The sequence below is a fragment of the Myiozetetes cayanensis genome, unplaced genomic scaffold, assembly GCF_022539395.1.
Source record: "Myiozetetes cayanensis isolate MyiCay16 unplaced genomic scaffold, myiCay2020 scf4, whole genome shotgun sequence".
Lineage (NCBI taxonomy): Eukaryota > Metazoa > Chordata > Aves > Passeriformes > Tyrannidae > Myiozetetes > Myiozetetes cayanensis.
Genome location: NW_026087631.1, coordinates 29117205 through 29142585, shown reverse-complemented (window position 1 = coordinate 29142585; position 25381 = coordinate 29117205). Strand labels below are relative to the sequence as shown.

Below are 25381 nucleotides of genomic sequence, written 5' to 3'. Positions count from 1 at the left end.
CTGAATGCTAAAAAACACAATGAAAAAAACACACATGCCCACAACAAAAAAGAAGTATTGGATTATTGGATTCAAAAAAAGAGTTGGGTTCTGCATCTCTTCTACCACAGTAGAAGAAACACAGTTACTTAGGTGCTTTGCACATCACGAATGGGAATTTCTCATTCCAGGAACTCCTAAATGTGTGGATAAGAGGCACTTCTTCCTTGAGGCAGGCTTTATGGGCATTGGAAGGGCATTGGTGCAGGCCTGAAAGTACAAACTTTTCTTTCACAATGAAAGCTGATTTCTCTTTGTCATGAAGTGTCTACTTCTGTATTTGAAGCTTTTAGTGAACAGCAAAATGATAAGATGGCCAGCATTTTCAATGAAATAGGTAGGTTGTTATAGAACACTAAAATTTCAAACTAGGAACTATGTCAGCTACAGGAAAGGTATTTTTTACTAAATAGGCAAGAGCAGTGCAAAGATCACCCACTTGGACCCTTAAAAGCCATTAAGTAGAGTACTGACAATGCTTCCATGCTTTGGGAACTAGAACTTAGCCTTTTATTGCATGAAAATTTCACAAATGAAGGCATGCCAAATTTCTGGTCCTAAGAACAAGCTTAATTTTTGCTGAATAGTAAAGACCAACACAACCAGCCATCAAGATCAATGTGAGTACCCAAGGACTTTGTGACATAATAAAATATTTTCCATTATATTTTTAAAGCATATCAAGTATTAGGATGGTGTTTTGGAAACAACCACGGTAAAGAGATATGTAATCTGAGCAACACAAACCAAGACGGGCAGTAGTGGGATGACACAAAGATGTCAGCAACTTGAGACAAAGTGGAAGTTCTTTGCAAGACTTGCATCTGAATTTAGAACCATAAACACAGCACTACTATGACCTGTGTCCAAAAGGGACAGCTGAGGAACTCAGTATTTTTGTTCAGATGCTGTGTACACAAACTTAGTATGAGCAAGAGCTTGCTTGATCAAACTACTGCGCTCCATTCAGTAAAGAAATGTCTTGTTCCACAGTTTGGTGAAGCTGAGCCTGTTCCAATGGATGTTACACACATACAAAGCAATGGAGGCAACTGTTGATGACTGAGATCACAATTAACATGCTGCAGTTAAAAGATGTTGTACTTTCCAACAACCTCTTTTCAGATGGTTCAAGCAGGCAAGGAATGGATTGCATCACTAAACTAAATCAAAGATAAGTCAGTCGATTTTTACTCTAGATTATGTTTAGCATAGAATTATCTTAAGTGTTTCATGTAACAATGATAGCTGAGTATTTAAATGTTTCAGTCAAAATAAAAGCTGTTACTACATCACACTAGTAAAAGCAGGCTTGACCATCTACAAGGATAACAAGCAGCATGGCACTTCTTGTAGAACATGAACCTATCTGCTCAGATTCTTATGCCACAGCCTCACAAAATACTTTTCCTACAGTTACTGAATTTCAGGACAATACTGTTACCATGTCTGGAATGAATTACACTTAAAAAAATTAGGAACTAGAAGAGTGTACTCTCCAAGCTACTAAATTCCAATGGCTCCAAGTAGATATCAACATGATAAATTACTTTCCCACCACATCCTCCGTATGCTCGCAAACACACCCAAAGAAATGTTCATTAATGTTAAGTACATGGAAGGACTTTCCAAAATGTATGTTCAGCACATAAACTGTTTGTACATAAAAAATTGTACTACTATCTACAAAAAAAAAATATTATCCTCTTGCATAACAAAGAGCCCATGTACACGTGAAAAGAGCCATTTCAATAGGGAGTCCTCCTGTAATAGCACAAACTACCACTTTTTAGCAGACTGTGTAGTAGATCTGATCTTCAGAGTTATGCTGCAAGGATTAACTAAACCTTCTCCTGCTCCTCCCTGCAAACAAAAGCACTGAAACACAGATCCAGCTATAAACTCACCTCAATTTTAACTTGCTCTGCAGCATACTCCTTTGTGTAGTTACCTGTTGTAATTATGAGAGAAAAAGGAGTATCATGAAAAGCAATATTACTTTCAAACTCCACTACTTGGAAAATCAGTAATTTCTGAGAACAGAGATCAGCCGCAAGCAAGAACTTTATACTCACAGTGAGTAACAGCTACCTGTTAGAAAAAAGTCTATAACTCTATCCCAGCGGAGAAGGACACAAATTTATTACAAAGAATACTTACGAAAAACCATTAATTAAAATGTCCCAAAACATGAAACACTCATCACAACAAAAATCTCTGCACACTACATGCCATATTTTTTTGTTTTCAATAACACACCAGAATCTCCAGGAAATTACTCCAACACAAAGTGACATTACATATAATGAGTAGGTTGGACAAATTCCTCACAATAGTTCTGAGGTAGCAACACTGCTGCTATCACTCTGAAATTCCCTGTTTCTCCAAGGACAACATGAGCAGCAACATGGATACAAGTCTGTTCTGCTATATAGACCTGAACATAATGTGTGTGACCAAAGATATCCACAGAACTTTAGCACAAAGAAACTCTTACAGAAACAAACTAGTGGGTAATTTCCTCTGAAGCTCTGGGGACGCAGTTAGTGTTACAGTACTTGAACCTCATTTGTTGTTTACGTACTCAGATTCTCAGTCTGTATCTCATTTTTATTCACGCTCTTTATCTTTCCATATTCCTAAAAAAAAGAGAGTTAAAAAGTAATACAATCCAAAATCCAAACAATGCACTCATCAAGAAACAAACCAAAATATGGATCAGGAATCTACCACAGCATACTACAGCGACAGCTGTAAGTTCTATCCCAACATGCTTACTCAGGCACGTAAATGCTTTTTTTAGAATCACAGAGTTGTTTCGTTTGGAAAAGTTCTTTAAGATCATCAACACCAGTAACACTGCCAAATCCATCACTAAACCATGCCCCTAAGTGCTACAACTAAATGCCTTTTAAATACCTCCAGGGATTTAAAAGAGATCACTTTTATATCACTTTGTGATGCTCAACCACTTCCTTTGGCAGCCTGTTCCAATGCTCGATAACCCTTTTGGGTTTTTTACCTGATATCCCGTCTAAGACTCCCCCCACGAAACTTGAGACTGTTTCCTCTTTTTCCATCACTTGTTACTTGGCCGAAAGAGACTGACCCCCATCTGGCTGGAATCTCTTGTCAGGTAATTGTAGAGAGTGATACAGTCCTGAGCCTCCTTTTCTCCAGGCTAAACACCTCCGGCTCCCTCAGCTGCTCCTCACAGGACTTGTGCTCCAGACCCTTCCCCAGCATTGTTGCCCTTCTTTGGATTTGTTTCAGCAGTAAGGAACGGTGTCTTTCCAGCAGTAAGGAACCCACAACTGAGCACAATTCAAGGTGTGGCCTCACTGAGCCCATACAGGGGAAGAATCACTTCCCTGGTCCTGTAAGCCACACTATTGCTGCTCCAAGCCAGGATGCCACTGGTTTTCTTGGCCATCTGGGTATACTCTGGCTTATCTTCAGCCACTGTTGACCAGCACCCCCAGGTCCTTTTCTGCTGGGCAGCTTCTTAGCCCCTCTGCCCCCAGCCTGTAGTGCTGCAGAGTGTTGTTGTGACTCAGCACTTGATCTTATTGAACCTCATACCACTGGCCCCAACCCACCAATCCAGGCTGTCCTGATCCTCTACAAATCCTTCCTGTGCTCTGGTAGATCAACATATCTGCCCAAGTTGGTGGTGTCTGAAAACTGACTGAGGGAACACTTGATCACCTTGTCACTAAAGACAAATATAAAACAGGGCTGGCCAACACTGAGCCCTGGGGAACCCCGCTAGTGACCAGCCCCAGCTGGATATAACTCTATTCACCACCATTCCCTGGGCCTGGATATCCAGGTTTTTTACCTAGTGAACACTGCACCTGTCTAAGACATGAGTAGCCACTTTCTCCAGCAGAATGCTGTGGGAAACAGTGCCAAGGGCTTTACTAAGGTCCAGGTAGACAACACCCATAGCCTTTATCTCATCCACCAAGCCAGTCACCTTGTCATAGAAGACCAGGCTGGTCAAGCAGGACCTGCCTTTACTAAACCCAAGTTGGGTTTAGGATGGCTTGGAATGGCATTCAACACAATGCCAGGCACTGAGGTCAGGGTGATAGACCTGAATTAGAAGTCACCTCATTACCTACACAAGAAGTCCACAGTCCAAATACAAACTCAAGTACAACCTGTAACAAAACAATCCAGAGGGGGCTGGAGGGAAATGCTTCTCATTGATCAACCGAATTTCAATTTATAGCATGTAAAAATAATAGAAATCTTACTCCAAGGAAAAGTACAACCAAGTCATATATTGAGTTTTAAGACTCAATTACCTTAAAGTAGAAAAAACAATGAGACAAAGCAAGCATATTTGAGTAATATAACTAAATTTCTGTATGTGTTAAATTGGAATTTTTAAGAGCATTCTGTAAGAAAAATTATTGCTTAGTTCTAAAGAGATTCTTGTCTGAGGCCCTTTAAATGGAAGAACAGCAGCAATGTGTGCTCTCCATAGCAGAGGTTTCAAAGAAGAGAAAAAGCTCACGTGATCCTGAGAACCTTTTTCCATTAATAAAAGGAGAGCCAACTCACACAATTTATGCTTTCATGATTTCTTTGCACTCTTGTCACACAATAATGAGAAGTCCTAGTTTCCTTCCAGTTCCCTCCACATGCCAGTTACTACAAAAAAGGCCAATCTACTAACTCCCAGACTCAGTTTTGTGAAACTCAGTACCTTTCAGAATCTAAGAAAAGCAACCAACAATCATACCATTAACTGCACAAATAAGAAAGCTTTTTATTGATTTCCTGAATACACAGTTTTCAATCAAAGAATTTAACCTATACGTGAAAAGCTAAGCCTTAAGTAGTGTTTTCCTATGTCACCAGAATTCTATTAGAGGGTAAGAATAAACAGTTTATCTCTTCAAAAAAATCACAGCATTAAGAAAAGCATCATTATACTATATCCCACATCCTCAATTCTTTTTATTTTGAAAATTAAGTTTACATGAATAAGGTCTCTTTTTCCATTAGAGACTAATATTTTATCAATTTGTGGTTAAAACGCACGCTTGAAGAATAACACTACACTTACGAAAAACATACCAAAATGCTATTGATACTTCAATGTTTTAGTTTAACATTTCCATAGAAAAATCAAACTACTTCTTCTCATAATACATCTATATTTACTTATTCAGAAGATATTCTTGTCTACTGAATCTTATTTCTCATCTTCTGAAAATCCACGTGGAAATAAGGGCAAAATGAATTCTCTCTGATCTTAAAAAGCATTCTTTTTTTTTTTTTTAATTTCTTATTTCCACTAGTGATGACTAATACTAAAGCAATAATTTCTTATTAAAGACACAAATGTACATACCCCTGAATCCAACTAATCTTTGGCAGTCAATTCAAATTAGCATGTAGTATCTTTGTGACCATGACCAGCAAGCAGTATCAGAGGTGCTGCTACAGCAGCATATGGAGACAACAAAACTAAGCACGTATTAATCTTTTTAACCTTTCTGGCAACCACCTACCTCTCCCATAACCTTCACTGACACACATAAAATACAGATGTGCAGTACTCAGCAAATGCTTAATGCCTTGTAGCTTAATCACCCAGCTACAACTGAGCCAACTGGACACAAATCTTCAACTAAACTGAATGGCAACCACCCAATAACTCATGTTCTACAAGAGTACAGCATGACTTGCCATTGAAATCACCATTACAGTTTATTCAAACACTAGTTTAACAAAGTAAAACTTTTAATCACAACTCAAGTTGATTAGGATCAAAAATCCAACAGTGTGAGATATCAAAACATTATCAACTGGATATGTGAATCTGAAGGGTGTCAAACCTATGACTCTAAGGTAAGAGTGGTTTTGCTTTGCTAACACTGGTAATAAATGAATGATGAAAATATGAGCTCTAACAGCAAACAATTGTAATATCCATTTAAATATCACTTACAGTTTCTTTCCAGATGAGTCCACATACATTTATTCAGTACACTTAGTTCATGCATTTTTTAAAATTTCAATGGAAATTTCACTGAATAAACTTTATTAATTGTAAATTAATCTTGATAAAACTTTCTAACATTCCTAATATTGATACTCTCATTAAAACACAAAAACAGCCTGTTTTGTTCACCAAGCTGGTTACTTAACTTCAGTCCATTAAACCATTGCTTATTTCACCCCTATCCTACAAGTTACTAAAATCATACTTCAAAACACAGCAACTTGACATAAAAGAGATATTGCCTCCTACTGTTCAAATGACATTGAGACAACTCAAAGGAGAATATGAGGCACAGCAAAAAAACAAAGTTTTTTGAAACCAAAGTTTCAGATTGTGTCAGAGATGGTCACAGAATTAATGGACTTCTACTGTATAATCCTATGAAACAACTTTTAAGGCATAGTTTGAAAGCAGAAACAAGATGCACACTATCCAAAATCAGTGCTGTGCTTTCACTTGCCACTCACAGAAGGGTCAAGTTGGAAGAGACCACAGTGGCTCATCCAGGCCAAGCCCTCTGCCCTAACAGGGTCACCCTAGAGCACACAGTACAGGATTGCATCCAGACAGTTGTGGAATATCTCTGGAGAGTGAAACTCCACACTCTCTCTGGGCAATCTCTTCCAGTGCTCAGTCACCTACACAGTAAGGAAGTTCTTCCTCATGTTCAGGTGGAACTTCCTGGGCATCAGTTTCTGCTGTTTCCTCTTGTCCTGTTGCTTGGCACCACCGAGCAGAGCCAGGTCCATCCTCTCACCCCTCCCTGCAGACACTGACAGACATTGGTAAGAGTCTTTCAGTCTTTTCTCCAGACTAAACAGGTCCCACTCCTTCATCCTCTCCTCTCCAGTATTTCACTCACTCATAATAATTCAGAATGGCTTGCTAGTATTTCTAAAAGCACATATACAGCACCTGTGTGAACAATTCTTTATTGTTACTGAGCTGCTTGAAACAAACGTGAGAAGTTAGCTAATAAAAACAACTCAACCTATTTTACTTGTACACAAAGAAGGAATTTTCAGAGTTCAGCTGAAATAAAGTCAGCCAAATCAAAACTTCCTTTCTTGATCATTACAAGATTTAGGAAGCTTTATTGTTAACTAAGCTGTTTAGTTTTAAATACAATCATAGGGAGACATAAATCCCTTACTCTAGAGGTTATCTAGATGCAGAAGATTCCAGAAATAACCTAGAAGTATTTATTGAAAGTAAATATATATATATACATACATACAAATATTTTGAAAAGCATACACAAGGTGCTGTAAATACAAAATGGAGGTGTTTGTTAGAGCCAACAGCTACCAGTTTCACATTAATACAAATGAAAACAGTATCAGAAACTCTCTGCATTAAGTGACATAGCACACTGTTGAGGGTATTCATTGTACACTGCAAAAAACCCTGTACTTGTGATGTCAGTTACTTGAGGAATATTTAGTGCAACAGATCAACAGATGCCCAGCTACCAAAATTTATATACATTATATATATATATATACACACCTGAGCATGGATTTCATTGCATAGAAGATATGCATAAATAAGACAGACTGTAAAACGTGTCTTATGCTCAATAGTTTCCTACTGTATTACTTAGAAATAAAAAAAAAAAAAAAAGTAACTATATCACCACATGGATTTCCACAATTTTTGGTTTTGTTTTTACCCTTATGCAGCCAAGTATATATACCTTTTACCAAATTTTTTAATACTTTTTTGACTCTTAAAGCATCCAAGGAGACCAAGGTCTTTGTCATTGGACAGAACTATGCTATAAATAGACTTCTTTGTAACTAAAGGAAAAAAAACATATCAAGGAAGTTGAAGCTGAAGCATAACAATGACCTCATGACATTCACTTGAAGGCTAATATTTCTTGAGTGCTTAGGATTGGATGAACCCATCTGGTATACAATTCTTTTCAAAGCCAGTTTAAAAATATTAGATTACTGCACCTGGATAGGAAAAAAGGTCCGTTTCTCTGCATTGCCATTAATGACCCAATCTCACTTAACCCTTGCCATAGCCTTAACTTATGTCAGCAATATTCCTGAAGAAAAGCTTTCAAACCCATGCTTCTCCACGGATACACAGAAACACCTCCTCTCATTCAATCAGTAGTTGGTAAAAACAAGTACATGAAAACAGATTCTGCAGAACCTTACTTTATTTTTTTTCAGAAAAAGTTTCTGTGACAGCTTTACCAAAAGGCTTGTCTTCAGGTCACAGCCATCATATTGTTTATAATTAGCTGGGGCAGGGGGGCGGAGGGGAGGGCACATGCAAGGCAACAGTGAAAAAACAGATACTTTAGTACAGCTGCATCTTCATTTCTCTGCAGTTAACGAAGCTGACATTTACAGAACTCTGAACTATTTCGCTTTACATCCAATCACTGAAGCTGTGAATGGCCATGAAGACTAAAATTACTACAGGAACCGAGGCTGCAGCCACAGACACCTGCACACATCCACCCCTTATCACAGGGGGTCAGAGAGGGCAGGTAACAGAGGAAATAACCCCTGCTAACAGAGTTTCGAGGTTAATAACTCGTCTAACAGTTTTTAAACTCAGAGTTTTCCAGGTCAAGACCCATCTTCTCATAGAGGACAGCGGCTCAGCTCTTCCTAAGAGGCAGCCTTCACACTCCAGGGGCATTTCAGCTACCGAGCACAAGAATGCTTGCCGGCTCGTTTTGAGGAACCAAACCACTAAGTAACGCCGAATCACATTTGTGCCACCGCTAATAAATAAATAAACTCGTGAACGAGAGCGGCACTACGGGCTTTGGGTGACCCGCACCGGGCCAGGCGGGGGCAGCGCCCTGAGGGCTCAGCCTGGTCCCGGCACTCACCTGTGCGCCTTCCTCTGCCCCCGCCAGCGCCGCCGCGGCTCCTCCGCCGACTCCGCCGAGCTGCGCCCCGTTCCCGGGCCGGTGAGGGGGCGGGAGGGGCAGGGGCGCCCGTGCTCACAGGGCAGCCGCGCTCCCTCCTCACCGCCTCCCTGCCCCGGCTCCCCGGCTCCTCATCCCCACCCCGGGCTACGGGGCACACCCTCCCCTCCCCTCTGCCCGGTAGCCGCGTCCCGCTCCAGCCCTGCCCGCCCCGTCCCTCACTCGCCGCCCCCGGCCGGTCCCCCCGCCGCCGCCATCTTTTCCGGGACGGGAGAGCGGCGCGCGCAGGCGCGCCTGCAGCGAGCACGGGCCTGCAGCGGCGGCCGCGCGCACGCGCGGGGGCGCGCCCCGCCCCGGAGCGCGCACCTGAGGGATGCGGCGGGCCCGGCCCCGCCGGGGGCGCTTGGGTTGGGCACCCGGGTTTGTCCGGGAGCTCTGCCGTGAGTGCTTCAGCTCCACGAGGGAGCCAGGGCAGCCTCGCTGCTTTCTCTCTCTCCGGACGGGCTCTGGCGTGGCCTAACTGGGCGGAGGTGTCGTGGTGGCCACCTGCCAGGCGTGAGGGTGGTTCTTCAGTGGTTCCGCAGTGTGGTACCTGAGGTCCCTCGTCACTTGTGGCTAAATATCACCTGCTTTTTTGGTAACTTTTTCCACTTCAGACATCGTGCTTACACACCCTGTATAGGGTTTACTTTCACTTCCCTGTTTGGGCTCTTATTTCCTATAAAGTTACTTCACGTTGATAGAGATCTGCTGTGCTCCTCAGTGGGCAGCAGGTGTGGGGTCATGAACCCCCAGCACTCCCAACTGCAGTCTGGGACACACAACTCTTTTGAGTTTCTCTGTGCTGCCTTCGCCACCCTTGGCCACCCCCTCCCACCCCTCCACAGTTTAGACTTTTGTTAATAAGATGTCTCATTGGTTTTGTAACTACCTTCTTTCTTTTGGTGCGTGTAAGGGCCTTTTTACTGACAGTCTGAGCATCCTTTACAAGGTGTTCTTCAAATTCTCTTTCAGTCCTCTGAAAGAGGTTATTACTGCTTTGATATGACCTGCACTGTTTTACAGGTTTCTGCTCTCTTTTTTCTTTGGCCCAGATGAGTTCTGCCCCCTCATTAGTATCAAAGGAATTACCTTGCCAAACCCTCTCTCATTCTTCCTAGACAGAGATTCTGCTAGAGTTTGTCACAGGAGGCTGTCAAACCACAAGTGTTTGTGAGTGTTAAACACATACTTAGGGAAGTTGCTACCTACTGGTAAATAGCTGACTCTGTGCATTTTATGTTTTGATATCGTTTGTACTGCTTGTTTTAGTACTGAATTTCCTGGGATTTAAATATCATTTTTAATTGCAGTTTCTGTCATTGCTGTACCATGATTACCTGTGTTTACTTCAAGTGTGATAAAATTGTATCCTACAAACCATGATCAGGAATAGCTAAATACAAACTGATACAAATTTGATTGATATTATGAAAACGGGCACAGTGAACATACATGGAAGAAATTCTTTACTGTGAGGGTTGTGAGGCTCTGGCACAGGTTGCCCAGAGAAGTTGCAGGTGTCCCATCCCTGAAAGTGTTCAAGGTCAGGCTGCATGGGGCTCTGAGCAGCCTGGTTTCGTGGGAAGTGTCCCTGCCTATGGCATAGGGGTTGGAACTGGATGGTCTTTATAAGGTCCCTTGCAACCAAAACCATTCAATGATTTTACAATTCCAAATGTTATCTTTTACAGTCATATGATGTATCACACTGATGGTGGCTTTTTGAAAGGCAATTGTTCTTGGTAATATTTTTGTAAGTTCAATCACCTTTAGTTTCCCCAGCATATTGCCTAAAAGATGAAGGGTAAGAACAACAATAATTTCGTATTCTAAGGAGTTTGGATTAAATCAAAGAATGCCCAGCTGTATGACAGTCTAAATAAAGACAGTTTTAAATGTCTCTGTGGTACACACAGTAACCTCCCTCTTCATAAAAAGAGAAGCCTTCAAAACTTCTTGAATTCAATTTATAAGAATCTGTCTTCAGAGTTCCTCCTTACTAAGGTAGTAGCCTTCTATGATGGAGTAACTGTATCAGTGGACAAAGGAAGAGCTATGGATGTCAATTACCCGGGCTTCTGAAAAGCCCTTGGTACAGTCCCCAGCACAGGAAAAACATGGACCTGTTGAAGTGAGTCCAGAGAAGGGCCATGGAAATGGTCAGAGGGCTGATAATGAAAGGTTGAGAGAGTTGTGATTGCTCAGCCTGGAGAGACCTTATCCAAACAGCTTCAGGGAAATGAAACTGCAACAGTGGCCATTTACAGCTTGCAGTCCCTTGGTTCCTTGAGGTAATAAGGTGAACAAATGCATTAGACTATGAGCTGTACCTTTGTGCTGAAGTGCAGCACAGTACTATTGCCACAGGAAAAAAGTAGGGACTATATCTGTCCTAGCAGCGTGACCCTGCTCAGGGGTTTGCTGAGAGCATTTCAAGCAGCAGCTGCGGCACTTTGCAGCTACACCTCCCTGGCCCCTGTGGCTGAACACCTGCTAGTGAAGAAAGAAACTTTGGCTTTTACACCATCTGCCTCGACTGAGAGCAACAGCAAATCACTGTATTGAACTCTCTAGCTTGACTGTTTCATAGAGGACAAAAATGTACAAGAGAGGTGGAAAAACAATAAATAGTTACAATTCTCAAGGGATCTGGCTGTAACTGCCCTAAATTGTGGCATAAGGAAGCACACACTATCAGAAATCAGTAGGAATTTGCCCTAGCTATGACCTCTCCTTTCCTTCCCATTGTACCTTCTGCTGCTGTGACTACCCATTCCAGAAGTAAACATAGGATTTGCCTGTGTGCCTGCTGGGGAATTCACTTAATAAGGGTAACTGCTACCATAGTATCATAAAAGTAGTGGACTAGAATATGTTTCTTAAAATAGTATTTGAAATAATCTACTTTCTTGTCTTTTCAGGTGGCTGGCCAGCCAGTCACCTGAAGATTGTTACAATTTATGCTCTAGTTTTTAAGAGTATATTCATATCATGGTCAGATTAACATTCCGTTGCACTAATGTTTGACACTTGGAAGTCATTTTCTGCCCTCAGTCAGCAAACATAAGAGCATGTGCCAGAATGATCCCGAGACCTACTGGGTGACATGAAATGACAGCAGCTCTAATTCAGTAGTCTGACAGTTGAACAAGATGATCATTCTGAAGATTCACTCTGAAAAGTTATAGCCTGTTCAAAGGGGAATTTGCCCACCTAGAGAAATTCTCCAGCTATTACTCAGTGTCTTCAGATGATGGTTGTGAGATGGACTGTTTTCAGAAGTGCTTTTACAGGCACACTTCTACAGCTCACTGTGAAAAGCTTTCCTGTTGGACTAAGTTTTATATAAAAACATGAAAAATGTCACTGTTGTTAATGGTGTTACTGAGTAGAATAATATTCTCCACGCTCTGGAGAATATAATTTCTGGAGGGAAGCATTTCTCACAATTGGCTGTTTGCAGTGTTGTGGATTCAAACAGAATTTTGTAGGAGACATCTTGGCAACATTTACCTCTCAGGACAAAGGCCAATCCAGAGAACCCCGACTAAGTAAAACTAAACAGAGAAAAATTTAGACAGTAGTTTACAGCCAGCTCTATTTAAGGATCGCCAGTCACAAAGTAAAATGACCCTTAGTAAGAATGACTTCCCTTTTTTGTGTTTGGTTTGAGCAATTAATAGTATTGAAAGCTTATACTTAGTGTTGTACTAGACAACAGTAGATGGGTGTAGTTTCAATCAAGAGAAGGAAATAGGAAAGCAAGAACCCATAATTCTTCCTATGTAGGGTTCCAAAGGAAAAAATAAAAAGTGATTTTCAGGTGACATAGTTATGAACTTGGTTATTCTGTAATCCCAGAATCCTAAAGGCATAATTAGAACTGTAAAGCTTGGGGTTTTTTTATAATTTTATTTTTGGTATAGTTAAATATCAATCCATTAGCTAATTAGATCAGAGAACTTGAAGCAAAGAAGCATATGATGGGTAGTCTGGTTCATGCTAAGGTTCACACTCCTAAAGGAAAGCAAAGGGGAAAAAAAATTAAACACTAATGCCAGAAAAGAAATCCCAGCTCAGGGTTACAGGATCAAAAAAAGAGATGACTGTTAAAGCAACATAATTTTTAGTTAACTTTATCCTGTCAGTATAAAGGAAAGGGAAAGTTGAATGGAATATGTCCAAGTTTTCTTGTGCTGGAATTAAAGTGGGAAAAAAATTAAATATGAGGTTCTTGAATATTCATGAAAAATGGCTTTGAGTTTAATCCAGAGAATGAGTCATTTTGAGTTATGCTCAAGTCCTGACATCAGAAGAGGTCTGAACTTGCACCCTGAATCTTCAGCTTTCTAAAAGCAGGGTGTTTTTTTTTTCCTGAAAACCAGATGTCTGCGTCTTTAACTAACAATGGTAACCCCCTTTGGAGATAGAAAAGACAGGGAAATCCTAAAGATAGAGTTCAATTTACATGCTTTACCACTAAAGTCTAAACCTAGATGATTTTGAAACTAAACCTAGAAGATTTTGAAATAGTTCTTGCTTTACTACAAGAAGAGTTAGTAGGCAGAGTTAGAAATTTTCTCTTGGATAACTCCAAAGACCTGAAAAGCATAGAGAAGCTGGTATCTAACAGATGGGCAAAGGAAGCTCTTGAGAAAAAATTCAGATAAAAGTCTGCTATAGCTACCAAAGGTCAGGACACAAGTGATAGAATCTTTGGAGAAATTAAAATCCAGTTGTTGCAGTTGAAACATTCCCCATGATCAGGAGAAGAATTACCTATGGTACCCCAAGCTACTATAGTATGTGCAAAGACAGGCAGCCTGCTAACATTTAAATGTTAGCAGCATGCTAACATTTCAGTGCAGAACAAACAGTAATGATAAATAGTTTACACAGTGAAGACACTAAAACTGAACTTACAAATAAAGGTGGGTGATTTTGCTGATGTGGTCATTTCCAAAAGTGAAACGTTAAAATCAGTCTCTATCCTGTGTATAGGAGTAATTTATTGCTACAAATGGCAAGAATAATATGGATTTCAGATGAGCCCTAAAACCAACAGAATTAGCACTGTTCCTGAACAAATTTTTATGTATTCTTCCAAACAGAGAAAATCTTTGTTCTCCTCCTCAAATTTTTCTCTTGATCATATATGACTTCTTTACCAGGAAAGCAACTATGCCAAAGTGTGAGCTTGACAAACTTTTCTATTGGTTATTATTTAGAATAAATGAACTAACACCTCTGGTATCTGCACTTTCAGTTTTCTTGGAGGAAAAGGATTAGGAATTTTAGGAGGGAAACAGGGCAGTACATTTCAGTATTCTTTATAATATGACATTTTATCTGAAAGTCTTCATACATTGTTTCAGCATGCCTATGCTCCAGTACATACTATAATACTTATTTCCATATTGAGCATTGACTTCTGTGAGATTTTAGTAAATATGGCAGATAATACAGTGTGCTGTTTGGATCGGAAATGGCTTTGTACACTCTTTGTAAGATTCATCTCAGCCTCCTGAAGTTGCTTTGAACGTACAACATGGGGTAATTAAATCTAACTTATTTTAGATATTTAAGATAAATTACCTGCTAGAGTTATCTGATTCTGCCTCCTGTTTATAAGTAGACCCTAGAGGAACCAGTTTAGACTTATAGTCAAGCATTTATATTCTTAAATGGAAACACAATAATCTTGTCTTATATATCAGTACCTCATAAAACATAATCCAATACCATAAATTACTGAAAATAATGCTTTTTTTCCCAAGCTATGTGAAAATCAACACACATAGATAATTTTGTATAAAAGACATAAAATTTGAAATTTGAAATATTTGCACTTCTGATTTTTACTGTCATTGGTCTTTTTTAATATAATATAATCTTTAGCTGAGATACTGCTACTGTTTTCCTGCAAAAAAAACCCTGGGCCTGATTTATCAGATCTAGGTCAGATACAACTCAATTTAAACTAACATATCTCTATCAGTGAGATCAAATAGCTACATGACCATCTCTACATTCTTTCTTTCTGAAAATCTATATCATAGTTCACTGATAGCAATGGTATTTGCAATGCTTATGTAAAGTTCAAGAAAACTGTAACTCCTCTGTTCACACAGTATTCTGGGGAAATCTTTAAAGACTGCCTAAATTAAAAGTTCATGAATATAACTACTTCACTGTTAAAAGTGGCAAATTGTGAGGAAAAAAATGGTTAGGGAGCCAAGTTTCTGACTTGAAATTTAAGAGGTGGGGCTGAACAGTGGAGCCTCATCCAAAAGACGTTCGCATGGGACAGAGAACCTGCATGGAAGGTTCACCCCAAAGTCACTGGCTGAAAGGAACAGCAATCCTCCACTCCATAATCCTGCATCATCCAGGAGCCCCTGGAGACAGGAGGGGCATTCTCTCTGCCCCTGCAGGCATGTGCTAAGAATTGAGAAATGGTAGGAATTTAGGAAAAATATAGATGGAAAAAGTATAGTCTTACATTAGCCCACGCTGAAAAAATTTTGCCATTACCTATGTGATGAACCATACCTTAATCACAATTCTTGTGCAGTAGAAGCCAGCTGAGTTAATCAACTTTCTAAGAAAAAATAAGAGAGATCTTTTGATAGAGGTAGCCTATAGATATCAGCATTGCTGAATTCATCGTTATGGGAAAGATCACAAAAAAAAAATCTTGACCACTTAAAAAAAAATCCAAGCATGTTACTGAAACTATACATGATAATCTTATTTTAGAAGTAATCCAGGTCTTTTTATACTCCAGAGACAGGATATTTCAGCTCACCTAAAATTTCTACTGTCCTGATCTTGTGTGTTTCGTGTTTTTGTGGAAGATGAACTGCAAGAGTTTTTGTAACGATTCAGAAATAAATACTTCTAAGTAACTACTCAATTGGTTACTTGAAAATGAAAGCTGTTCTGACATGCCTGTTAGTCTAGACTATGAAGTGCCAAAGTATTTCCCCATTCACAGGTGGAGATTTTTTAAGGCACTGCTTGGTTACAAATAGTGCTGATCAACTCATAAATTCCAGCACTGGGACAGCTGACAGAAGCTTTCATGAAGAATGAAAATCACAATTGAAAATCCTTTCTGAAACTGATGAAAACTGCAGTGGGATGCTGCAGGAGTACTGGAGAGAGATATATGATTCTTATGCATCAGAATGCTGTCCTTTGCAATTGTTTCAGGCTCAGTGTGTGTCGCTTCAGAGTGGTGGAGCTATTAGTACAATGTACCAACGACCTTAAAAAAGATAATTTGTAAATAAAAGCACTTAAATATTAAGAAATTGGAAGGTTGCCTGTGCGATACTCAGTTATTTAATTTATACATTCATTTCATTGCTTTATGTTGCTCATAAAATCAGGACATCTTTTCTTCTGGAATCAAGGATCAGTCAGTGAACTATATCTAGTAAAAATGTGGTAATGTGATGTGGCTTTAGTTTTGCTCTTTGTGAAGAATGTATCGTTCTGTTTGTTCTACTAGTTTTATTTTATACTACTTAATTCATGTGTTCACAGAGATAGTAAAGCATTCTCTGGTAATTGTTTCTCATGTGAAATGCCCTGTCAGTTGTCTTTCTTCCCTGGATGAGCTGTCCTGGTTGAGCTAGGCAGTTCTAATGTGGAATAAGTGCCAAGTTTTTTACACCCATCTGTGTGCGTCTTTAAGTTTTGCTCTATGTATTTTGAGACAAAGGCACAACTGTGCCTAATCTTCCAAAAATAGGGGTACATAATTGTGAAATATAAGCAGACTGTATCCGCAGGACCTGTCTAACACATATGATTTCTGATTCCTTCAAAGAATCCCATTGGATTCATGTGTAAAGAGAAGTCATAAAATACTCATACAGATTCTGCCTCAGTTGAAATCATTTATCCACACTCCCATTTAATTATGTTCTTTTTGGTGTCTTTCACCAAACTTGCCCAGTGCAGAATTCAGGTTTACTGCTCTGTAGTTCCTCTTTTGGGAGCCTTTTAGAAGTCAGTGTCATGATGGCCATTTTACGATTGAACAAAGAGGAAAAAATTATAAAGGTTTGTGAAATCTATGGAAGTGATGGAGCCAAATCTTGGAGGACTTGACAGTCCAAGTAGAATTACATGTTAGTAAGTCCCCGTTGAGGAATATCGTAAAAGTTACAGTTCTACATTCTTACTTGGTAGTGCAATAGGACAGAGTTAATAAGTACATACTTGCAAATCCATTTGAAAAACTTGAATGTGCTGCTATCAAACTGCTGAATTTAAATATTTGTAATTTTTAAAGTGCTAAAACAACTTTGCTTAAACATTTTTTAATATTTACATCACAGTCTAATTTTCTAAGTAATAGTAATTTGAGGTTTCTGCTCCTGGTCAGTTTTAGTAAATTAGGCACAAAAGCTGAATAACATTTAATCCAATCTATTTTTCTGAAGTTTTCTGTAAAGTTAGACAAAAACACCTTCTGACAAGTATGAAGCAGGTGTTTTGAAATGCAGAAGATAACACACAAATCTTTAACATCTACAGGAAAAAAACTGAATGAGTGGATCTAACTGTAATATTAGGATTGTTATTTACAATTGAAGCAGAAACTATATTCAGTTTCTGAGATTATAGCTTCAAAGTCATATGAGAAGTAGATCCAAAATATTGACACGTCTATACCTCTATGCATCCCAGTTGCCCACAGACTTCAAACTACAGGGGAAGTACAGTGTACCTTGTCTTAAGTGAAGGTTTTTGAATATATGAAAACAAAGAGAAACCAACAGACTGTTAACACGCAGAGGCCACACGAGCAAGAGAATTGGCTTCTCCTCCTCCCTGGGTGATGGATTGTTGACATCCTTGTAACAGCATTAAAGCCAGTGCAAAGGCTGAAGCCAAAGTTGTCAGAAGCTTAACTGTATGTGAAGACCTCAGCAGAAGCAGCACACAGGTTGATTGACTCGATCTTTGCTATTGACATGAATACATAGCAGGAAGATTCCAGTCTAAGCAACAATTATCAGGGTAAATTTACATAATTACTGCTTGGAGGAAAAATCAACTGTGGACTGCATCACCATGCACTTTTTTATTTATTTTTAGAACCTGAGTTTAATTACCTCTGGCACTGTCACAGCTGCTGCTACATGATTCTTAAATACTTTAACAGAACAGTTTGCATCTTAATAGAGAGGCTGTCTCCTGTACACATTCTCTGCTATTCATGAAATAGTCTAACATGCTGAGCTATAAATACCCTGTGGAAAATAGGCATGGTTCACTTCTTAGACAATTTGTTAGATGGAGATAATAAGGAAAGGCAGAATAGTACAAGAAGCCAATTTTACCCTTCTTCTTACCTGTAACTTGGTAGCTATTGTAGGCTACTTGAATAAATAACCAGAATAGATTATCCATTACATATTTGAAGGGTGGGCTATGCCCTCAACTCTAAAATAAGTGAAATCTAATCTGGTAACTTCATTTAACAGTTACAAAGAAATCTGCATCTAGCAAACTGGAAATTCACATCTAATACTTTATACATTCTGAATCCTCAAAATTTTTATATTTTCTGACATTTCTGCCAATTTCTGAAGTGAATCCGTTATCGTATATTATTCAAAATGTCTCATAATGTACAACTTCATAAAAAAAAGCTAAATTCATGTATTATCTCAAGATAGTATTAAATTAGAGCAACAAACAAAAAAATTAGTAACATATAATGATAAATAATTAGAAGCAAGCCTGAGAGAAAACCTGATTTTGAAACCTTAAAAATGTATGGCTGCAAGCTTACTTTTTGCAAATCAAATTGATTCACAGATAATTATTCTATATCCACACCTTTGTTTTCCTCATATTAAAGAATAAATGTTTACGCTATTTTCTTTGAATAAAAGAAATCTGGTCTTAAAGTAGTTCTGGCATAATAAGACATTCATTACTACTATCTTCACCATCTCCTTTTCTCAGTTATTCCCTGATGTCTTTCTGATTTTCTGTGGTTACTTCCCGCGTTTGCAGAAATCTGCTCTGCTCAGCTGCTACTATAGGTAAGGAAACAGAGACACAAGAAAGAGAAGTTAACAGATATGCCTTAGCTCAACCATCAGATATATGGTACCACATAAAATTCAGTCCTCAGTCATAGAAACATTTGTGCATCTACTTAAATTTATTTCATTGAAGGAATAGTGCTGTGAAAGATTATGGGTTTGTGTAAGCATTTCCATGATTACAGCCTATGGATTATAGATTAGGAATTTGCATGGAAGAGTCAGAAGAATTCATTCATTTATTTTTTCTAATATCTGAACTTGAAACTATTGCTGGAGATGTAAAATATGTATAAACGCTCCTAAACAAACAAGAATTAGAAAAAGATCAAATGCAGAGGGTAAGTAGTGCAAGCAAACCTGTCTCTTCCTGTCATGTACCACCCTGTTCTGTACTGGAGTAGAAGGTGAGGGGTGAGGTCAGAGAGACATGGGGCAGGGCTTTTTCAGGATCAGTAAGAAAGGCTTTTACAGAAAATGGCTTAATAAGATAACTGCTTTAATTAGACAGAATAAGAAAAATAATAAAGGTAGCAAGTAAATCATATGTCCCATCAGTTGCTGGGCACCCTGAGTTTGTACAACATCAGAGGGAACCTGAATGGGTTTTCCCGTGTCACACTGTGCAGAGCAAATCCTGTCTGCGGGAAAGAGAAGCTCTCTTTTGGTCCTGTGAGCTGTCATCTTTTCTCCACAAGAAGACACAACTATTCCTAAGGGATTTTGTGATGAGAACTTCTTGCTGTACATGTAGGTAAAGGCAGGTGGTGTAATCACTGGTACCCACTGGCAGCTGCCTGTGGGCTCCTCTGTTCCTGTGACTGCTGAATTTATCCTGCAGCCCAGGATTTTGTGCAGCACAGAACAACCCTGAAAGCCACCCTGTATATCCAGCACAGCCCCCTGCCTGCTTAGGTTAGCTGTTTTGTGGATCACTAGCTCCTAAACATGGAATGGTCTCCTGGTCAGGATCAGTACACTACCTAGTAGGAGCAGTCACTTTTTGGTTTGGTTTTTTTTTTTTTTTTGAGAGTTCACTGTAAGTAAATGCCTGTTCATACTAAGCAGTTCAGTCATATTCACTTTGAGAGATAAACTTATAATTTTAGGGCTGTAAAAGTATTGCTCCTTCTAGTGAGGGACTGTTGTATCACACAGGGCTGTGTAAAGGAAAGAAGGAAGACTAGATAGGTTGTGTAAAATAAGTGCACATTTTCAAATAAAATCTTACCATTTAGCACCTGGTAAAGTAATTTTAGATCAATAAATTAACCGTCTAGTAAATAGACAACAAAAAATTCAAAGGCTATAATGCAGGCGTTCCTCTATATGCATTCTAACAAGGATATTTTCTGTTTCAGAAGTGAACAACTGTTTGAAAGAAAGTAATGGTTCTCCCATCTGCTAAGAAGAACAGTATATTTCACTGCATCGTATCACAAGACCTTGGGCATTACACTATTGTCTGACCTATTATTGTACTTTCTGGCACTCTCTTGTACTTTTTTGAAGGGAAGAAAAGGAGAAGCAAAATAGAATCTATCTTTGTGTTCTCTCCTTGTAAAAATTACCTGGATACCATAGCAATGAGACATCAGTTGCCCCTGTTGATGTTGGCTCAGATATTTGTGCAAATTTCTAGCTCCAAGCCTGCATATATGACTACATATGTTTTTCATTTGCTTTGTGTTAATTTTTCTGTCTAAGATTAACTTTTTCTGTCTCCATGTGATATCAGCTTGCTTCACTTTTTACAGATTAGCAACGCACATCTGTATATTGATGCTATTTTTATATCAGAGGGTAGGTTAGCACACAGATTTCTATTTCAAGGGGAGTCTTACTGTCATGTGAGCATGATTTCTGGTGGAGCTAAAAAAAATGACCACTGTGAAATAGGTATGTCTGTTTCCGTACATAAAAACCTACACTTTGGAAATCAATCCCTTGGTTGCATCTCTTCACTCCTTCCACATTGTGCCTTAATTTCTGGAAATTAAATTTAATTTAGTAAATGTTTTAGCGCAATAAGCAAATTATAATACTTCTGTTGCACTTTTAAAGTATAACCCCCAAACCCTAAAAATGTTTGTCTATAGGAAGGAAATGGTAATGTCAGTTAAAATATTAAAAGAGATCAAGCTTAAATATGAAAACATAAGGCTGTTTTTCACACGCAAATAGTTTCTATTTTGGGCTGTCTGACATCTAGAAATTATTTGGAATTAATGATTTTGTTGTTGCCTTGAAATAATTGTTAAAACATACAGGATAATGAGTATCATATTTTTTCTTCTTTCCTGCATTATTTTTTCTTTTTACTAAATGGAAGGCACAGGATACAACAACTCTGTTTCTATGTATTCTCTATTTTTCTTCTATAAATAACCTTCTTTAGGCCCTTCCGTGCAGTAAGCAATGCTGCTAAATAATGTGAAACAATAAAAAAATTGAAGGAATGGCACAGATTGCCCAGAAAGGGGGCAAATGCCCAATCCCTGGAAATCTCCAAGGTCAGGTTGGATAGGGCTCTGAGAAAACTGATCTACTTGAGGATACCCCTTATCATTGCAGGGGGCTTGGAGTAGATGGCCTTTAAAAGCTCCAACCCAAACCATTCTGCGATTCTAAGAAAAAATTAGGAAAAATTACAGCTGTTGCATTGTCACTGGTCTCTTTTAAGCTTTTAGGCTGCAATTAGATCATCGTCAAGCTATTCACAGGCTGTTTAATCCACATTCTAACCAGTAAACATTATATTGAATTACATCAGCACAGCATTACTCTCAGGGCGTTCAAGCTGGAGAACGTGAGAAAGGGTGGATTTTGCGCACAAATGGGGGTGCTGATAATCCTGAGCTAGACCAAGGGGGCCATATAGGTTGCACAACACAGAGATTTTTGTTTCTGCCCTATTCCAGTTACAGTATCAACTACTGCTTAGTTTCAGAGTACCAGCAGTATTTACCCAACACAATATGCAAATAATGAAGGGGAGGGGTGGGTATATGATATTTCCTCTGAAAAGCACGTTGCTTTTTACTAACAAAAGGAACTGGTGTTTTGATTTCCCATGATCCTCATGTAGGTTTCATCAGTCTTGTTTTCCAGTGTGTTGCATTGCCTCAGGTGACTCAATCGGTTTTCAGATAACCACTGGCAGCACAGAATGTTTTTTCTGATGCTGGTGATTGCTGTGTCCATACAGCATGGACACATGTATATTTCCTGACAGCATTTCCTCAAGTACACACCTCCTGCTTATTTTAGGTTGCTATTCTGTCCTTTTTTAATGGCTCCTCTTCTGTGTACATTTTACAAATAAAACATCCCCTTATGCATTGCCCTTTACATTTTCTGGTTCCTGAACACCTCCTACTGTGGTGAATTGCTCTAATAAACATGAATATGCAGCTCAACATCACTTTCAAACGTTAGCATTCAAACTAATATCACTATACAAATGGATTCAGAGTGATTGTATAGAAACATTTGCTGGCCTCACTTTGCATCAGTAAGCAGAGGATCATGGCTTGCCTGTCATAAAATCTTTATCTTGGATAATTCGTAAATAAAAATGTGCAGCGCTACTGCAACCTAAGGAATTTATTTAGCCCTTTGTGGTGTCAAGCAAGTACAGTGTAGCAACTTTTGCTTATGAAAGAAATAGAAATGAAAAAAAAAGTGAAAGTGGACTGAAGCCTTCTGGTTTAGTCAATCCAGTCTGTTCTGGTTTTATGTACAGCCTCCATCTTTCAAAGAAAAAGCCCTGAAAAAGAATTGTAAGGAATGTATTCAGACCCATTTGTTTTAACACACCTGCTTTGCAGTTGTTAAGAGTCACCCTCTTGACTTTGAAGGAGTCTGGAGAGATAAGCAGCCAACGTAGGTAGTGCCAGTGTCTCAGTCCTGCTGGTTCCTTCTCATCTATGTGTTTTCCTCTTTCCTTCCAGTCTGTTTCTTTCTCTATAACCAGCCATCTCATGGACTGGTGTGGAGGACTTTTGAAAAAGGCCACAGCTCTGCCAGGTGAATGCTTCCTCCTGCACGTACATGTCCACAAGTAGAGCAGGGGCTGAACTCTCAGAGCCAAACTGTGGTACAGGCAGCCTAAATGCACTGAGTGGGGGGAAGACATGCTTTCCCCCACTGTTTGTTCATGCTAGAGTACTAGTGAAAATCCATCCCTTGTGATGAATCATTTCCCAAAGGAAGTGTAGGGATTTTTTTTTTTTAATATCCTCTTAGTGGGGTTGATGAGAAAAAACAGAAGCTGGAATGTTATTTTTAATGGAAAAACAATAAGAGGGAAGTTTGGTAAATGAAAAGGAGGAAGGAAGAACTGAGGAAAGGGAAAACACAACACAAGGAAAAGGAGAAAGAAATAAAAGTAAGGAAACCTATATCTTAAAAAAACCCCAAAACACCAAGGGAGTATTTAATTATCTTGTACTTCTTTGTCAGTCCCTGCATATTGGCACAGTCACTGTATTTCACTTTTGTCATTGGTATTCTGCAGGTCCCAAAAATATAAAAGTGAACTCAGCTATTTTACATGAGAAAAGTAAAATAGGAAACAAACTGCATTATGAGGGAAATTATTTTATTCAGTGAGTGAATGAAGGAAAAGAATGAAAAGACCTTCATTGCTGTAATTTAAGCCTTTTGAGCTATATCCATCTGGAGCTTTGCCTCAATAGAGGGAGCTTCAAGATGGTAAAAAATGGGAGTGTTACTGCCCTCCATAGTCTAGAAATCATAGATCTGTTTCCTTTGATGTGGTGTCGAGATAAATTTTTAAAAATAATACTCAATATATTATCTTTTGTATATAATTCAGAATTACAAAAGTTAAACTTTATATAGAGACCATTGCCATAATTTTGTTCCCTTGCTTAACCTCAGGTATTCCTGTAGCTTCTAATCACATCTAAGCAGTTAGGAAAAACTTGTGAAAAAAAACCATTCGAGTTCTATTTACTTCTTGAGACACTGGGTTAAAAAAAAAATTGCTTTATTTTCGAGGTTAAAAAATGTAACACATAACTTGCTTACAGCAGTATTTTACCCACAGCTTTTAGCTGGGTTATCTGTCAGGGAGGTGGCTGTCAAATGGAAAAATAATAAGGTCAAGAACGAAGCCATCTAATTTGTAACATGAGGGCATTTGAAATGTTTTTGCTAAAACACGATTCTAACCAGAATTGGCATTTATTAATAGCCCAGAGGATTTTAGCCAATATCTAGTCATGTTTCACGGACATCTGGATTGTTCACAGGAAAGGAAGAGCCTCAGCTGAGGAATCCTGAGGCTGTTTACTTGCAGCATTGGCAGAGCACTGGTCACAGACTCAGTTCTTTTTAAGAGAATATCTATCAGAGGAGTGTTTAGTGTGTTCCTGTGTCTTGAGTGGCCAGAGGGGGTCATTGACTAATTGTCCATCATAAACACTCTTGTGAGGGTAAGGTAGGAGCACTAATCACTGGGTTATGGAGAAAACATCTGCACCATATGTAGCACAAACACAAACTCCTGCCAGCATTTTGGCCAAGCAGTCGCATAACCGTAATGGGTGAGTTTTGAGGTTATGATGGTAATGGTGATGCCAAAGGACACAGAAGGTACTTACTTCTACATGACTAAAGTGGGTGGACTGGAAATTGTGTGGTGAAGGTAGAATTAAATAGTACCTCAATTGCCTTGAGGGAATCTGGGTCTCCAGACAGCATCCTGCCACTGTGAGTGCTGCAAAGCTGTACTCTTTTCACTAATACACAGATGTGAGATTAACTTAAAAAAACACCAAAACTCATTCTTTAGAAACAAGTATTAAAAAAACTTACCTGCTTGTCTTGTCTTGTTTTTTTACATCTTCATCTCAAGGGCTTTTATTTTTGGAGTCCTCTCTACTAATAACTCAGTATAATCCATGTTGTGTTTTTTTCCTTTGAATAAAAATTATTTATCCCTATGGGCTAATATTTATTGGCAGCTTTCTCATCTTTAAATATTCCAAGTGCTGTAGCCACTTCTGCTTTGTACAGTCACATGCTGTGCTGTAAATACATCATACACAAAATATTAATGTATGTAACTGCTGTACCAGTTATTTCTTTGCTCTGATAAGTGACTTCAGCAAAATTCATAATATTAAGTATTAAATCTGTGTTATTATTTTGGCAGTGCGTTTTGGATATTAACATATTTTTAGAGATACCTGTCTTAAAAGAGTGCAAATTGTACCTCTGTATTAATACACTCAGTGTTTGAAGACTGGCTCAAGAGGCATGAATTATGTATCATAT

At 38.9% G+C, this 25381-nt stretch overlaps 1 protein-coding gene across 4 annotated transcripts in view; it reads right to left on the bottom strand.

Annotated features, from left to right (window-relative positions):
- APC (APC regulator of WNT signaling pathway) overlaps positions 1–9341 on the bottom strand; it is a 91322-nt gene extending 81981 nt beyond the window's left edge. For 2 of the 4 annotated variants that reach the window (XM_050328334.1, XM_050328340.1), the window contains exon 1: positions 8922–9077. The gene's annotated coding sequence lies outside the window, so the exon portion shown is untranslated. Of the gene's footprint in view, positions 1–8921; positions 9084–9326 lie in introns of those variants that run through there. The other 2 variants (XM_050328339.1, XM_050328336.1) reach the window with 2 other exon arrangements.
- Between the last annotated feature and the right edge of the window lie 16040 nt (positions 9342–25381).